Raw genomic sequence first — 3,607 nt, forward strand, 5'->3', positions numbered from 1 at the left:
GTTCCCACAAGCTAAGCTGCCTCCAGTGGGCGGGTGCTCAGAGTGCACAGTGACTCACAAAAGCAGCTGCAAAGCCTTAGCCCTTGTTCTGCCGCAAGCCTGTGTGCTTTATCCTCAGATCTACTTACAGTGTGGAGAGAAACAAACAGCCAGTGTTATCCCAGATTTCCCCAAACCAGCACACACTGTGGAAGCAGAAGCAGAAGTGGGAAGGAATTTAAGGGTAGGGTGGTCTGAGAAGAAGAACCTTGAGTAAGTGGTTGGAGGAAAGGAATGCATAAGGGGTCTTAGGAAGAGACATAAAGTTTAGAGCTGCTGGGAAGCATCTAACCAGCCTAGGAGGTCATGACACCAAATGTTCAGCACATGCAAATTGTGTTCCTCCTTTCACCTTCCCCCGAGAAAGGATGTGAGCCCATTTGTGTTACCCTACCCCATCCACAGCTGGATTCCATGCCATAGAACAGCAGGCAGCAAAAATTCCTTTGAACTCCAGGGAAGGATGGAGGCAGTAGTATTTACTTCAAAGCTATACCCAGAGTTTACGCCTCTTTCTTTCTTCTGCTTTCCCCTTTAGCAACAAATGCTTTCGGTTCCCTCCAAATCCATCCTCTTTATCTATCCTAAGAGCTATTTCTAGACTGACCAAAATTGAGCAAGATGACGTCGATGACACCCTTGCCTGCCCGTGGAGGCAGCATGGATGCTCTGGCCAAGATGATCAATTTGGAGTCAAACATCTGGACTTGAACTCCAGTTCATCAACTTACAACCTGTGTGATGCTGAGCAAATTGCTTTCTGAGTCCTAAGATTAACAGCACTTGGGTGGGAGGAATAGTTCAGTAGGTTAAGGTACTTGCCCTCAAGCCTGATGACCTGAGTGTGATCCCTAAGATCCACACAATGAAAAGAGAATTGACTCCACCTCTGACCTCCACAAGTACCCAAAATGTGGGTGAGCACACACACAAATAAATAAACGTGTGTGTGCTTTTTCTTAAAGATCAGCAAGACTTGAATATCTTTCAAGATAGTTTTCAGAATCAATAGCTATCCCTGAGAGCATGTATATAAAACTCTGGTGCACACATGTCTAAAAATGCCATAATAGTGGAGATGGAGAGATGGCTTGGCAGTTAAGAGCACTGGCTGCTCTTCCAGAGGTCCTGAGTTCAATTCCAAGCAACCACATGGTGGCTCACAACCATTTCTAGTGGGATCTGATGTTGTTTTCTGGAGTAAGGCATACATGCAGATAGAGCACTCATATGGAGCACTTACATACATAAAATAAATATTTTTAAATGCCATAACAAACTCATTACTTTGTATGTTGAACTTTTAAGTTAATAATTAATAAATATGAATGTTTGTGTCTCACCCTTCTAATTCATATCTTGAAATCTGATCACAATATGTTGGTATTAGAAAGTGGAGTGTTAAGGAAGTGATCAAGTTTTGAGAACAGAGCTCTCCTGAATGGAATTAATGTTCTTATTTAAAAATCAGAGTCAGGAGACCCCACAGGCTCCAAGAATCCTGCTCATTTCCCATTCTGTCTACCATGAGAAGACAAAAAAAATGTTAGAAGTCTGCATACCCCCAAAATGCCTTTCTAGAACCTGCTTATGACAATCTTGGATTGTCAATCTTTCAAAACTACGAGAGGCAAATGTCTGAGCTACCCAGTGTATGGTGTTTCAACAACCTAAACAGACTTCGGTGAGGTTTTGCTTCTTTATCATCAGCCTGCTTTGCTTTTTCCTGTTAATGCAATGGTTGTTCCCACTCCTCTACTTTATCTCTTCTTAAGATGCAGCCCTCAACCCCTAGAGCTCCCTCCCAGCTCTCTACCAGCATCCTTGACTTTGAGAAGTAGTGTTCAAGGTGTAATGCAAGAGCTGCACAGTGGTGGAGCACGCCTTTAATCCCAGCACTCAGGAGGCAGAGGCAGGCAGATCTCTGTGAGTCGAGGTCTACAGAGTGAGGTCCAGGACAGCCAGAGTTACACAGTGAAACCCTGTCTCAAAAAATGAAAACAAACGAACAAACAAAGTAATGCAACAGAGTAGATGTCCTGATGTAACAGATGGAAGACAAGGTCTAGCTTTTGGAAATAAATAATAAACAACAGTGAATTTAAAAGCTGCTTCACCCTGAGGAAGAAGTGGGACATTGCCTTGAATCAGAGTCCTGCTTGGGACTCATTGAGTAACAGGCAGGGAGGGCAATATAAGCAAGGCATTGTCTCAAGACAGGAAAATCTGCTTCACTAATTCTGACTCCAGTATGAGCCCTATCCTCTTCTCCAAAGCCATGGATGACCTATCACCTCTTGGAAACTGAATTGGAAGAAGTGCCATATGCATCTATCTTATGCTCCTAACAAGTACTACCACATATCATTGCTATTTCTTTTTACACACTGTCCTGTCCAGTCCTGAGATTTTCAACATAAATGTACCCCTTAGATAAGTATTTCTAGAGCCTTCTTTTCAGGTGGTTAAAGATGATTCGGTACTGAAGGGATAAATGAGATACAGAGGTAAGCTATTCATCATAGTCTCTCCCCTCGTGATGGCTTGTTATATGTTACCTTGCCACATTCTGGGATGCAGAACTTCTGGTAGGTTAGCCACTTTATCATAAAGATTCAAGACCCTACAAAATTCATGTAAACTCAGAGGCTTTTCCAGGTCTCTGGAAGTCTGGGACAGAGGCTCAAACAAGGGTTTTGAAAATCAGCAGCCAACATGAGGTCAAAGGTCCTTGCTGTGATATCACTCTATATAAATAAAACACTGATGGCCAGTGACCAGGCAGGAAGTATAGGTGGGACAAAGAGAGAGGAGAATTGGGGAAACAGGAAGAAGGAGGAGAGACACTGCAGTCACTGCCAGGACAAGCAGCATATAAAGACCATGTAAGCCACCAGCCACGTGGCAAGGTATAGATTTATAGAAATGGGTTAATTTAAGATAAAAGAACAGTTAGCAAGAAGCCTGCAATGGCCATACAGTTTATAAGTACTATAAGCGTCTGAGTGATTATTTTATACGTGGATTGTGGGACTGCAGGCCTTGGTGGAACCTGGAGAGAAGCCCTCCAGCAACAGGTCCTCCAGCTCTATACTTTCACCCTTCCTCTTCCCAAATTATGCTTTCACTACGTCACCATGAGTTGGGTCATCCTCACAAATGCCACTCCCCAAGACGACCTACTTCTAAGACACTTTGCAAACTTGGGAGCCTCAAGACGACCTCAAAGTTTGTTAATTCTGTAGAAAACTCAAAGAATTCATTAAAAGCTACTTTCATCTGGTTCATAGTGCAAATAAAAATACAGACAAAAATGAAACAAGGGAAAAGGAACTTAGTGCAAGGTCCAGGGGAGGCCCAAAGTGACGATGAACAGAGCTTCTGGTCCACAGACAGCTAAGCAGACAGAGTTTATGTCTCAAAACACAGCTACAGTACATTGTACACGTGGACAAAGTTGTCCCCAAAATGATGTTCAACCAAATGCCTTTTCAGTAACAATATGATTTAAAATTAAAGTTACTGATTTCAAAGTCATTAAACAATATAAAATAAATAAATGACAGGA

The sequence above is a fragment of the Peromyscus leucopus genome, chromosome 15 (genome assembly GCF_004664715.2).
Source record: "Peromyscus leucopus breed LL Stock chromosome 15, UCI_PerLeu_2.1, whole genome shotgun sequence".
Lineage (NCBI taxonomy): Eukaryota > Metazoa > Chordata > Mammalia > Rodentia > Cricetidae > Peromyscus > Peromyscus leucopus.